The sequence below is a fragment of the Equus quagga genome, chromosome 8, assembly GCF_021613505.1.
Source record: "Equus quagga isolate Etosha38 chromosome 8, UCLA_HA_Equagga_1.0, whole genome shotgun sequence".
Taxonomy (NCBI): domain Eukaryota; kingdom Metazoa; phylum Chordata; class Mammalia; order Perissodactyla; family Equidae; genus Equus; species Equus quagga.
The window spans coordinates 27,050,163-27,064,850 of NC_060274.1; positions in this window are offsets into that span (position 1 = coordinate 27,050,163).

Here is a 14,688-nt window from a genome sequence, read left to right on the forward strand (position 1 = left end):
TAAGGCATTTATATCTCTCTCTCTCTTTTTTTTTTTTTTTTGAGGAAGATTAGCCCTGAGCTAACTGCTGCCAATCCTCCTCTTTTGCTGAGGAAGACTGGCCCTGAGCTAACATCCACGCCCATCTTCCTCTACTTTATACATGGGACACTGACCACAGCATGGCCTTTGCCAAGCAGAGCCATGTCCGCATCTGGGATCTGAACTGGGAACCCCAAGCCACCGAGGGGGAATGTGCGAACCTAACTGCTGCACCACCCAGCTGGCCCTATATCTCTTTATAACTTGGAAAAAGTCAAGAGTTTTTAATTTCCCTGTAAGTTCCCAAGGAGATGTCCTCTTAACAGGGTCCCACCTCTTCACAGGATCTCACTCACCCCAAGGAGAAACCACACTTTAACACGATTTCTGAAAGATGTTAAGTTTTTAAGGTACATTAAGATTTCCACTTTCATTTTAAAGCAGGAACAGTTATTGGAATAGGTTAAACACAACTGGAATTGCTAACTTTAATAAAAATAATTAACAACTTCAAACTTTCAATCCCAAAAGCGTTCATAAAAAAACAGTGACAGTGAGAAACATTGCCCATGTCTACAAGAGCATAAACCAAGATTCAGTACGACTGAACCTGCGTCACCCAGGGAGTGGGGAGAGGGGAGGTAACCGGGCAGAAGGACCACGAGTGCATATGAAGACGGGCACAGGTTTGTGGTGACAGGTGCAGTGTACGATGTACCCCGTCCAGATGTAGAACTTGTGGTGGCAGTGACAGAAGAGGAAGCGGCGCTGAGGAGGTATTTTTCAAGCATTATTTTTTAAAGCACTTGTTAGCTTCTGCCTCTGGGCGTTCTGCCACACGACTCTCAGTTATTCCAGAGGGCAGGTCACGACAAGGGAAGGGTAAGCGCATCCTTGTAAAATGCATGCCTTCTCAAAAAACACTCGTTGAATGAGCTGATCACACAGTATAACTTTTTGTATGGTCAAATTTTCTTGGAAGTTTAAAATTATTTTGGGTATGAGTTTCCTGGATATTCTGCATTTAGTTAGGGTTTCCCCCCAGCTTTATTGAGGTATAATTGACAAAGAATATTGTAAGATATTTGAAGTGTATGATATGAGGATTTGATATATGTATTGATATGTTTGAAAGGACTCTCCCTTTGAGTTAATTAACACGTCCATCGCCTCACATATTTACTTTTGTGTGTGTGAGAACCTTTAAGTTCCATTCTCTAAGCAATTTCGGTTAAGCAATAGTCATCAACCATAGTCCCCATGTTACCTTCTTCATCTTGTAGCTGAAAGTTTGCACCCTTTTACCAACCTCTCCCTACTTCCCCCACCCCCAGCCCCTGAAACCTCTTTTCTACTTTCTCTTTCTATGAGCTTGACTTTTTTCAAGATTCCACATGTACGTGATACGATGTGGTATCTGTCTCTCTGTCTGGCTTACTTCACTCAGCATGATGCCCTCCACGTTCATCCATGTTGTTGCAAATGACAAGATTTCCTTCTTTTTTAAGGCTGAGTAATATTCCATGGTAGGTGTGTATGTCTGTTGTATGTATAATGGCTGCTGTGAATACTGTTGCAATGAACATAAGAGTACAGATTAGATATACGGCAGTTAAACAAGAAAATACATACAGTGACTATTTAATCCAGGTTGCCTTCAGCCACATAACTTCAAAGTCATTTCTACAGTGAAGTTTTTTCTAAAGTAAGCTTAAAATCATCAAAATAATCATTCAAAGATGTGTACGGATTGTTACATTTCCCATTTTCTTCTTTGCATCTTGTTCTAAAAGCAACAATGTTAATTGTGGGTCGTGTTCAGTGTTTGAAATTAAGGCACCTGTTCCCTTAACCAGGAGCAAACTTTAAGGGTAACATTCTTGCTGCTGGAAATACTTACTCCTTCCATATGGCCTGTGTGTACTGGAAGCTTCTCTCCCCGTCTCTGTTGCATTAACGCCTACGCATTTTATAAGGCTCGGGTTCAGTATATTATCCTTCAGGAAAACTGCCCTGACCGGATAGGCTGGGTTAGGTGGCCCTGTCTGTTCTCTTTAAGGAACTATGCATCTAAAGACTAGTCGTGACTCCATCATTGTACCCACCATGTAGTTTAATGATCATTTATGTGCTTGTTTTCTCACCAGATTGTGAACTCATTAAAGGAAAGAACGGTGTTTTATTTTTCTTCACATTCCCAGTAACTAACTTGTTGTGGGTTACTTAGGAAGTAATCAATGAATATTTGTTCCATAAAGGAATGAATTTCACTTTTTCATAGCAAGACAAAGCCTTAGACAGTTGTCCAGGTGAGCCTGAAATCTCAGAAGAATCGCTGACATTGAAAGTTGTCAGAGGGCAATTCCAGCCTCATCACGACAGTTCAACCTTTCTGGAAACCATCAGTTCTGGAAGGAGTCCTCAGGACTTGTTGCTCCTGATGCAACCTATTCTTGACTCCCTTCTAGCAGTTTTTGATTCTCTTATATTTTAAATATGGCTTTTGTGGCTTATTTTAAAAGGTAACTTGCAGCAAAGCAATCCATTGATTCACTCTTGCTACCTTTGCTCCCGGTCTGACTTGAGAAACCGCAACCATGACGTAAAGGAGGTTTCACAATTAACTGCCTGATTGCAGATGTGGCTTCACTCTGTCATGTCCTACCTACGAAGCATAATGGAGTCATGGATTTTTTGACCCAAAGAACCTTCTAAAGAAAGTATTGCAAAATATGATAATCCACTTCCTGAACTTCTTTCTCATGTCTTAATTACGGCTGGGTCTTTTCTTTCCAACCTACCTTCCACCTTCCTATCACCTGCACTTGTTTCCGATGGTGCCCTGGTCATCCTCAGGATGCCCTGCTGGGTTGTTCTGCTCCAATCTGGGCCACAAGGTGGCCACCTCAATGCTCATTCACAGTCCATCCTCACTGAGACCCTCAATACACCTCATGAAGCTGAGTCCATCACTGCCAGGCTTTCTGACCCTACTATTTGTTTACTGGAAGAAGATTAAGAGAACACCCAAGGATGTGTACTGTTTCAGTTATTGTTTTCCAGTTCTGTGGCTCTCTGCTTGGAGGGGAGTAATGGGTTGTTTCATGACCAGTTACCAGGGACTCGTTTTGACCCTGAATGGCGCTCTACATCTCCTCTTCCGTGCTGTATCTATCCACAGAGTCATCCCTGGTTTTGATGGGGGATTTTGCAGTGACTTTCAGGGTAAAGCAGGGTTTCTGCTTCTCACTTGTCTGTCTTAAAGACATTTTCCTGCTCCCCGGGCTTCTTGAAATTTGTCTCTCTAAGAGAGATATAGGTAGAGGGGGTGCAATGCCGTAGACAGCGGCTGCCTTTGATTTTGAAAGACAAGTCCAGGTCCCTCCTCAGTCATTTTCTACCTGGTTGACTTTGGCCAATTCTTCGCTTAGTTTTGGTATCTTAGCTTAGGTTTCATTATCTTAAATGGGAGATCATAATTCCTTCTTTGCCTGTTTTGTAGGCTTCTTGTGAGTATCAAATACTCCATTTTATGCGGAAAATACGTGCAAAATGTTTGTTCATTTATTCAGCTAATATTTATTGATTGCCAATTCTGCCTGTTACTCTGTGCCAAAAAAAGTATTGTTCTTATAATTTTATCATCTTAAAATTTTATAACTTTTACTTTCCTGGCTTCAATAAGCTGGAAACATTGTTTCTGTTGCCAGGAAACACTTCCACAAATTGCTGTCAAATCCTAAGACGCTGGGATGGTCCCTGCCTGTCACTCGATGATAAAATGTTTGTGCCACCTTCATAAGGCAGCCATTTGTCATCTCTGATTGAGCAATACCCTCCATGCAATATAATCCATCTGGAATCTCCTACAGGAACAAAAAAATCCCTGACTCCTGATTTCGACAGCACTGCGTATGTGCTCTATCGTATCGTGAATATTTGCTTTGTATGTGTCTATCTCCCAAAGACTTAGGAGAGCGACTGTTAGGCCTCGTTCATGTCTCACCTTTACACGTGGGGGTAGAAAACAGTACAGTACATTCCAAGTGATTGTTTTGAAAAGTTCTGTTCAGGAGCCACTAATGGATAATTTCAGTAAGGGATTAAGTAAGAGCCACCAAAACAATTCCTAACACACAGGCACAAATTCGTTTACCCCTCAATTTTACTAATGTTGCAGAAATATGCTTTAATCTTTGCTAAAATATCCTTAAAACCCTCAACTGGATAATTCCACACAAAACAGAGCTCATCTCACATATATTGATCATAAAACACAGTATGAGTAATACACGATACATATGATAATGCTGTTGCATATTTTTGTGATGAAAACTGCTGGATCCAGGCCTTTACAACAGTATTAGGAAAATATAACAGTATTTCCTGTTACCCCAGAAACAATATATTTTTACTATTAAAAATGTGTTGCCTGAGATGACAAGTTTCTAATATGGTAAACTACATAAAATTACTCATCATAACTTTAAAGATGGAAAATATTCACAAATCATGTCTATTTTGCAGAGTTTTATGCACTGCAATAGTTAGTGCAAGCACAAATTTTATCAATAAATAAGGAGAACATGGGCCCTATTTTTTTTTCAACTTGCACATAACCCCAAGCACTGAGCAGGAGGCCCAGAGGATGAGCATTAGCAAGGGTTTTACATCCTCTGTCTGGTGAAGCCTGACTGCGTGAGAAGATGCTCCATGAGGTTTTAGCAAATTCCTCTCCTTAGACCACGCAGGAATTTCATCTCACAAATCCAATTAATGTGAATAGATGGTTGGTGGAAAAATTCCTACCCATCACCCCCCAAATTTTCATTTACTTTGCAGAGTGGAAATTATGGAAGCAGAGCCCACTGCATTTTAGGACAGAACAGCAGCGAGAGTGCGGGCAGGAAGCTGCAGGCCCCGGGTGAGCGTGCACGTTGCCTGCAGAGTCCTTGCTCACATGTGGGGAGAAACTGGTGAATTTTGAAAATATATTTACACTGGAGCACTGATGAATTTTACAATTAAAGGGAGTATTCGTGACTTGATATTTTAGTACTTTACAAATTAATGTGTAGGTCAGGGCTATTGGCAAATTTAAAATCCAGTGGTTGAAAGCATGAAAAATGTTATTATCCGGCATTCTCTTCTGGGGATTCTTAGTTGGCAGTTTTCATTCTGGTTTTCTGTAGCATTGAGCTGAATCTCCTTCAATACTGAGAGGCAGGGAATAAGAAACAATATAGCTCTTTAAGATAAGTGCAGAAAAATTATTTAAAAAAATCAGAAACTCTTCAGAGCTAACAGTATGTACAAAAGTGGCCTGGGATAAGCAATTATCGATGGGTATTTTAATCAAAATTTAAGGAGTATGCATATCACTTACTGCAAGCCAAAAATAAGTTTTCTGGGGCTGACTTTTTTCTCTGTCCCTCCTTTATAATGGACAGTTTCCGAATCACTGAGATATTGTAACTCTTCTCTTAAAAGAGGTTCATTTTAGCAAAATGCTTTGCTAGAAGTGAGACAGAGATCTTTCTGAGAAGCTAATTTTCAAGGAATACCAAGAGAACCTTTCCGAAGAATGCCGTGGGACATTCTGTGAAGCAAGAAGCTCTGGGAGGCATTGTGTTTACCAGGTCCTCGTGGATCCTTGGAAGAGACGGGGACGAAAGTTCACACATCCTTCATGGGTTACTTAGATGCCAACAGTGTCGTGACTACAAGTGCTGACATCCTAATTCGAGCGCTGAAATTTTGAGTCTCTTAGTTTCCATATTCTTTTTTTGATGGTCTTAGGAACTGTCATTCTGGCATATTCTGATAGAGAAAAAAAGGCGTTTCCCAACTTGAATCTTTCCTGTTTCCCTGCAGTCCCCTCGCCCCTTCGTCTCACCCACAGCTCATGCAGTCCCCGGAGCAAGCTCGTCCCTCCGTTGAATCTTGCTCATGAAGGTTCATCATTATCTTGAAGCGATTTCTGAAGATTTTTTTTTTTTTTGAGGAAGATTATCCCTGAGCTAACTACTGCCAGTCCTCCTCTTTTTTTGCTGAGGAAGCCTGGCCCTGAGCTAACATCTGTGCCCATCTTCTTCCACTTTACATGTGGGACGCCTACCACAGCATGGCATGCCAAATGGTGCCATGTCCGCACCCGGGATCTGAACCTGCGAACACTGGGCCACCAAGAAGTGGAACGTGCGCACTTAACCGCTACACCACCGGGCCGGCCCCTCTGAGCATTTTACGATAGGAAAAAACCAAGTTTCATACTTAAGTTAAACTGTAGTCACGAGCCATTATATGTTTTGGGGTTAACAGCAGAAACTTTAAAAAGTTAAATTATGTGTTTGTACACATAAACACACAGGCCACAAAGGGTAGCTTTTACCAAAGGGTTGGTTAAATCCATTAAACCCAAGAATATATCAGGGACTCAAAATCACTTAGGAAGACAGACAAAAGGCCATTAGTGACGTCAATTTCTTTTATTTGTATTAAACACTGAAAATAAAACAAGGAAACCCTTTAGAAATGCCTGTGAGAAATATAAATGTTGAGATTTAATGTGGAAAAGGCAAAAAAGATAAAGGAAATTGCAACAGTGCCTTTCTCATTAGTGGGATTTATTTATTGTGCTCCCAGCCAAGTGTAACCAATAATGTGAATAGTTTTGAATGAGCCAGCATCTCCAGCTGTGTGAGCAGGGCCCTACTCACCGGCACTGCCTCGACTAAACGGCAGTCACACCTGCAATAGTGTAATTGCTCTTTGTTACATGGTACTTTTGCCGGGAAAAGAATTTTTAACTATTGGAATTTGAAAACGAATACGAAACAAACAACATGGTATGAATACAAGTATTCCTTGGTAAAGTTTATTTCCTTCTGGTTGGTCCCTGCAAAATGTAAACAAATAAAATATTTAAAAGTGTTTGTAACATAAAGTATCAAGCTACAGACCCTTTTTAAGTCTTATGTGTGATTTTCAGCCCTGTCTGTGGGACAGTCTCCGTTATATGCCTCTCAGATCGCTGGCACAGGAATAAAACGTAATAATATAGGAATAACTATAGTTTATATTTTAGGCACTATTATAGGAACTTTACAGGCATTATCTGATTTAATTTTTATAACAACTGCATGAGATAGCACTCTACTGCCTTCATTCTACACTGAAGGAAAACTAATCACCAAGAGCTTCAGTGACACAAAGTGGCAGAGCCCAGGTGCTCTTAAATACCATGATATGTATAAAACTAATTCTGGGTCTACATATTAAATATCAGAATGGTAACTCATTGATATATGGTGTAGCAAAGGAAAACCTTTTAGAATATTTATGGAAGTTATGTATTCTTAGAAATATTTACCATTGTTACATCTACCTATATACATATCTTAAATTTTATTTATTTATTCATAATGCATATACATATGCAACACAAAAGTTTATTTTTTTAATGTTATTCTACCAATTTCACCACATGGAGAAACATTGATATGTAACATAGTGGAACTTTAACAAATTTTGAAATTACATAAATAGAATTCGAATCCTAGGTTTTCCATGGTGTGGAATATTGCAATTTGTTTCTCTCTCTAACTTTTACCTTCCTTGGATGAAAAGCTGGAATCTTATAAGCAATATATTTATTTATTAAATTATGTTTATTGAAGCATAATTGACGTACAGAATCCTATCAGTTTCAGCGTACTCACAGTGATTTGATATTTACATACATTATGAAATGACCACCATGATAAGTCTGGTTACCATCTGTCACCACGCAGAGTTGTTACAATATTATTGACTATGCTCCCCATGCCGTGCATTACATACATCCCCATAACTTATTTATATTATAACTGGAAGTTTGTACCTCTTAATCTTCTTCACCTGTTTCACCCAGCTCCATCCCTCCCCACTCTGGTAACCACCAACCTCTTTTGTGTGTCTATGAGTCTGTTCCTGTTTTGTTTGTTCATTGTTTTGATTTTAGATTCCACATATAACTGAAATCATATGTTATCTGTGTTTCTCTGTGATTTATTTCACTTAGCATAACACTCTCTAGGTCCATTCATGTTTTCATAAAATGGCAAGATTTCATTCTTTTTTATGGCTGAGTAATATTCCATTGTGTATATATACCACATCTTCTTTACCCGTTCATCTATTGAAGGACACTTGGGCTGCTTCCATATCTTGGCTATTGTAAATAATGCTGCAATAAACACAAGGGTGCATATATCTCTTCAAATTAGTGTTTTCATTGTCTTCTGGTAAATACTTGGAAGTGGAATTGCTGGACCGTATGGTAGTTCTATTTTTAATCTTTTGAGGAAACTCCATACTGTTTTCCATAGTGGCTGCACCAATTTACATTCCTACTAATGATGTACAAGGGTTCCCTTTTCTCCACACCCTTGCCAAGACTTATTTTCTATTTTTTGATAATAGCCATTATGACATGTGTGAGGTGCTTTCTCACTATGGTTTTGATTTGCACTTCCCTGATGATTAGTGATGTTGAGCATCTTTTCATGTGCTTGTTGGCCATCTTTATGTCTTCTTTGGAGAAATGTCTAAGTCATCTGCTCATTTTTTAAACGGGCTGTTTGTTTTTTGATATTAACTTTTGTAAACTCACTATATATTTTGGATATTAATTGCTTATCAGACATACGATTTGCAAATATCTTCTCCCATTCAGTAGGTTGCCTCTTCATTTTATTGATGGTTTCCTTCACTATGCAAAAGCTTTTTAGTTTGATTTAGTCCCATTTGTTTGGTTTTGTTTTTGTCGTCTTTGTCTGAGGACACTGGTCCAAAAAGATATTGCTAAGACAAATGTTAAAGAGCTGACTGCCTATGTTTTCTTCTAGGAGTTCCATGATTTTAGGTATTACATTCAAGCCTGTAATCCATTTTGAATTTATTTGTGTATATGGTGTAAGATAGCAGTCCAGTTTCATTCTTTTGCATGTAGCTATCCAGTTTTCCCAACACCGTTTATTGAAGAGACTATCTTCTCCCCATTGTATATTTTTGCCGCCTTTGTCATAGATTAATTGACCACATATGTGAGGGTTTATTTCTGGGCTCTCTATTCAATTCCTTGGTCTATGTGTCTGTTTTGATACCAGTACCTACTGTTTTGATTACTGTAGGGCTGTAGTATAGTTTGAAATAAGGCAGTAAGTTACTTCCAGCTTCATTCCTCTTTCTTAAGACTGCTTTAGCTATTTGGGGTCTTTTCTGGTTCCATACAAACTTTAGGATTCTTTGTTCTTGTTCTGTAAAAAATGTCATTGAAATTTTGATAGGGATTGCATTGAATCTGTAGAATTCTTTGGGTAGTATGGGCATTTTAACAATATTACTTCTTCCAATCCATGAGCACAGAATATCTTTCCATTTGTGTTGTCTTCAATTTCTTTCATCAATGTCTTCTAGTTTTTAGTGAACAGGCCTTTCACCTCCTTGGTTAAATTTATTCCTAGGTATTTTATTCTTTGATGCAATTGTAAGTGGGATTGCTTTCTTAATTTTTCTTTCTGATAGGTCACTATTAGTGTATAGGAATGTAATCAATTTATGTATATTAATTTTGAATCCTGCAACTTTACTGAATTTATTAGTTCTAATAGTATTTTGGTGAAGTATTTAAGATTTTTCACTATATAGTATCATGTCATCTGCAAATAGTGATGGTTTTACTTCTTCCTTAGAATTTAGATGGCTTTTACTTCTTTTTCTTGCCTAATTATTGTGGCTAGGGTTTTCAATACTATATTGAATAGAAGTAGGGTGACTGGGCATCCTTGTCACATTCCTGATCTTAGAGAAAAAGCTTTCAACTTTTCACTGTTGAGCATGATGTTAGCTGTGGGTTTGTCACATATGGCCTTTATTATGTTGAGGTATGTTCCCTCTATACCCACTTTCATGAGATTTTTTTATCGTAAATTGTTGTTGAATTTTGTCAAATATTTTTTCTGCATCTATTGAGATGATCATATGATTTTTATGTCTTGTTTTGTTAATGTGGTGTATAATATTGATTGATTTGCAGATGTTGAACCATTCTTCTATCCCTGGAATAAATCTCTCTTGATTGTGGTATGTGATCGTTTTATTTTGTTGAATACAGTTTGCTAATATTGGTGAGGATTTTTGCATCTATGTTCATCAGGGAGCTTGGCCTGTAATTTTGTTTTTTTGAGGAAGATTAGCCCTGAGCTAATATCCGCTGCCAATCCTCCTCTTTTTGCTGAGGAAGACTGGCCCTGAGCTAACATCCATGCCCATCTTCCTCTACTGTATACGTGGGACGCCTACCACAGCATGGATTTTTGCCGAGCAGTGCCATGTTCGCACCTGAGATCTGAACCAGCGAACCCTGGGCCGCCAAGAAGCAGAACATGAGAACTTAACCACTGTGCCACTGGGCCAGCCCCAATTTCTTTAAGTGCAATCAGTCTATTCATATTTTCTATTTATTCTTGATTCAGTCTTGGAAAATTGGATGGTTCTAGGAATTTATTCATTTATTCTAGGTTGTCCAATTTGTTGGTATATAGTCATTTGTAGTAATCTTTTATGATCCTTTGTATTTCTGTAGTGTTAGTTGTAACTTCTGCTCTTTCATTCCTGATATATTTGAGCTCTCTCTCTGTTTCTTGATAAGTCAGCCTAAAGGTTTATCAATTTTGCTTATGTTTTCAAAGAACCTGGTTTTAGCTTCATTGATCTTCTCTATTGTTTTTTTTTAGGCTCTATTTTATTTATTTCTGCTCTGATCTTTATTATTTAATTCTTTCTGTTAACTTTGGGAATTTCTTGTTCTTCTTTTCCTAGCTCCTTTAAGTGTGAAGTTGAACCATTTATTTGAGATATTTTTTGTTTGTTTCTTGAAGTAGGGCTGTATTGTTATAAACTTCCCTCTTAGAACCACTTTTGCTGCATGCCATAAACTTTGGAAAGTTGTGTTTCCATTTTCATTTGTCTCAAGGTATCTTTTTGATTTCCCTTTTGACTTCTTTGTTGACCTATTGTTTGTTTGGTAGAATGTTCTATAGTCTCTATGCATTTATGTTTTTTCCAGTTTTCTTCTTATAACTGATTTTTAGTTTCATACTGTTGTGGTTGGAAAAGATGCTTGAGATAACTTCAATCTTCTTGAATTTACTGAGACTTGTTTTGTGGCCTACATGTTATCTATTCTGGATAATGTTCCAAGTGCACTTAAAAAGAATGTGTATTCTGCAGTTTTTGGATGGAACGTACTGTATATATCTCTTAAGTCCATCTGGTCTAATGTGTCATTTAAGGCCAATGTTTCCTTATTGCTTTTCTGTCTGGATAATCTATCCCTTGATGTAAATAGAGTATTAAAATCCCCTATATTATTGTATTTCTGTCTATTTCTCCCTTTACCTCCATTAATATTTGCTTTATATATTTAGGTGCTCATATGTTGAGTGCATAAATATTTACAAATGTTGTATCCTCTTCTTGGATGGACCTCTTTATCATTATGTAATGTCCTTCTTTGCCTTTTGTTACAATCGTTGTTTTAAAGTCTATTTTGTCTAATATGAGTATTGCCACCCCAGCTTTTGTTTTTGTTTCCATTTTCATGAAGTGTCTTTCTGGTTGGACAGCTGGAGCTGGAGTGGGCATGGGTTGGGGAGTCCTGAGGTCCACCATGTTGGAGCCACTCTGGCAGATGGCTGGATCTGGTGTGGCCAGGGGCCAAGGGCATACTGGGGTAGCCTTGGCAGGTGGGCTAGAGTGTTTGGACTGTGCTTCCAACCACACTATCGAGGTAAAGGGGGAATGTGTAATAAGGCACTCCCTGGCGCCTTCAACCCCAGAGAGAGTTCCAACAGTTTCCCACTCATTTGGAAAACACTCCAGCATTAGTAGATGGATTTCCTTCACGTGAAGTCTAGATGCTCTTTAAACCACTGTCTTTTCACTGTCCACCAGGGAGAGTGAATTTGCACACTGGCCCCTCACGGATATCCCTCTCTGCTTCAGGTCTTGGCATTGGGATGGGTTCCTGTTGACACCATGTCTATGTCCCTCCTACTGCTCTCTGCATGGTCCTCTGTTATTTGTTATGCGGAAGCTGTTCACTCAGCCCTCAGGTCCTCTTCAGGGGGTTTCTCTATAACGTATTGATTCGATGCTTCTGTGGGAGGAGGTGAGTTCAGGGTCTTCCTATGCCATCATCGTGAACCCTCCTGAGCTTATTTTATTTCTTGTAACAACTTTATTGAGATGAATCACATACTACACAGTTCAGACATTTAAAGTGTACAATTCAGTGTTTAGTATAGTCACAGAATTATGCAACCATCACCACAGTTTTAGGATGTCCTCACTGCAAAAAGAAGCCTTTCCCTGTTAGTAGTCACTCCCCATTCCCCCTCTTTCTTCCCAGCCCTAGGTAACCACTCATCTGTTTTCTGTCTCCATGTATTTGCCTATTACCAACAATTCATATAAATGGAATCATATAATATGTGGTCCTTTGTTATTTGAATTCTTTAAGCAAGAGTTTTTATTTGCTATTTATGGGTGAGAAACAAAGTTACTTATTCTAGAAAACATAAACCTTAAAGGAATACTGTTTTGTACATATGCCACAGGAAGTAAGGAGTAATAATCTGAAATATATTCTGCAACAGATTAAATATACTAAAATTTGATTTTGTACATATTGTTGCTGTGAAAAATTTCTCAGTTTACTGTCTGAACTTTCCTGGTAAAAATTAGAGCCAAAATCTTCAGCTGTCTTCCTAAAATTTTTTGTCAGAATTTCTCACACTTGAAGATATTCACAGAATTAATTTTCTGTTAAAATTGAATTATTTGCCCCAATTTTATAATGAGCAAGATACAGGTGCTAAGAATTACAGCTTCTTTAATATTTAGCGCTTATTATAATACCCTGTTCTTTTTATTGAAATAAAAATTGCCTATTTTGAAAATATACATTTTGGTTGAAATATTTTCAGTTACATAATTCTATACTCATTTATTTGGAAGCTTTTTTCTTTATTTACCCTGATCACTTTGTAGGATATTATTTGAGAGCAAGTTAAGATGGGACGAAAAGATGTCACGTTAATAGGAAAACAAAAAAATATAGAAGAGCAGATCCATGGGACTTTAAGAGTGGTGGGGAAGGATGAGCAGTAATTGGAAATTTCTGTCATCACTATGCAAGTTCATTGTAGCATCACTTCTAAATTTTGCCTTCTACTATTTAGCTCACTTCCTTTAGTATCCATGCTATTTCTAGTTTCCACAAGCCCTGTCCCCATACTTCTTACCCCTTAGAAAAAGATATCTTGGACTATATAACCTCTATATTACAGTTTGGGGGTTCTGGCTTTTATATTGATTTTTTTGTTGTTGGTATTTCAAAAGAATTTTCCTTTTAATTTTTAGACTTTATTTTTTATAGCAGTTTTAAATTCACAGCAAATTTGGGTAGAAAGTACAGAGAGTCTCCACACACATCCACAGCCTCCCTACCATCAGCATCTCACACCAAAGTGGTACTTCAGTTACATTTGATGAACCAACGATAATTTACATTAGGGTTCACTTTGGGTCTTTTATCTTCTATGGGTTTTGGCAATGTGTAATGGCACGTAGCACACATGATAGTTTATTGATCTAAAATGCCCTCTGCTCCACCTCGTCCCTCATGCCCCTCTAACCCCTTCCTGGTAGCCACAGACCTTGTTACTGTCTCCATAGTTTTGCCTGTTCTGGAATGTTATAGTCAGAACCATACAGTATGCATCCTTTTCAAATTGGCTTGTTTCACATAACAAGAGGCATTTAAGGTTCTTCCATGTGTTTTCATGGCTTGATAGATCATTTCTTTTTATTGCTGAAAAACATTACACTGACTGGATGTACCACAGTTTGGTTATCCATTCATCTATTGAAAACATCTTGGTTGCTTCCAAGTTTGGGGAATTCTGAAACATCCATGTGCAGGATTTTGTGTGAATGTTAGTTTTCAACCCCTTTGGATAAATACCAAAGAGCATGATTGCTGAATTGTATGGTAAGGGTATGTTTAGTTTTTTAAGAAACTGCCAAATCGTCTTCCAAAGTGGGAGCCCCGCTTTGCACCCTCACCAGCAAGGGATGAAAGTTCCTGCTGCTCCACATCCTCTCTGGTGTTGCTGATGTTTTGGATTTTGTCCATTCTCATAAGTGTGCAGTGGTATCTCATTGTTATAATTTGCAATTACCCAATGACATATGATGCTGATCTTCTTTTCACATGCTTATGTGCCATCTGCATGTCTTCTTTAGTGAGGTGTCTGCTCATTCACTCACTTTTTAATCAGGTTGTTTGGTTTCTTATTGTTGAATTTCAAGTTCTTTGCATGTTTTTGATAACAGTCCTCTATCTGATATACCTTTTGGAAATAATTTTTCCCTCTCTTTGGCTTGTCTTCTAATTCTTTTAATAGCGTCTTTCACAGAGCAGAAGTATTTAATTTTAATGAAGTCCAGCTTATCATTTATTTCTTTCATGGATCACGCCCTTGGTATTGTGTCTAAAAAATCACTGCCAAACCCAAGGTGATCTAGATTTTCTCCTATGTTATTTCTAGGGGATTAATA